This window comes from Buceros rhinoceros, unplaced genomic scaffold (assembly GCF_000710305.1).
Source record: "Buceros rhinoceros silvestris isolate BGI_N320 unplaced genomic scaffold, ASM71030v1 scaffold26408, whole genome shotgun sequence".
Taxonomy (NCBI): domain Eukaryota; kingdom Metazoa; phylum Chordata; class Aves; order Bucerotiformes; family Bucerotidae; genus Buceros; species Buceros rhinoceros.
Genome location: NW_010428992.1, coordinates 1 through 363, shown reverse-complemented (window position 1 = coordinate 363; position 363 = coordinate 1).

Genomic DNA, 363 nt, shown 5'->3' with positions numbered 1-363 from the left:
TGCCTGCAGCCATGTCCTGTCCCTGCAACCAGCACATCGCCCTCAAGCTGCTGTAAGAGTGAGGAGAACCGTCCCTTTTGCTGTATCAGCCAGTGGTCCAGGCAGCTCCAGCCTTGCACGGCCACCAAAGCTTGCCACCACGATGCCACAGCCCTGAGCACTCCCATCCCCCACAGCCATGGTCCTGCGGCTCTCCCAGTCCCTGCAGCCACGTCCTCCGAGCAGCCCCCCCGGCCAGGGTTGGCCAGCCCCGGCAGCGAGGTGTGAAGGCTCCTGGCAGCTGAGGGAGCTGCTTTGCCCAGCGCCCAGCCTCTTCCCCCCAGCCCTCTGCAGCTGATGGGGCAGAGGGGTGCTGGGGGGTGT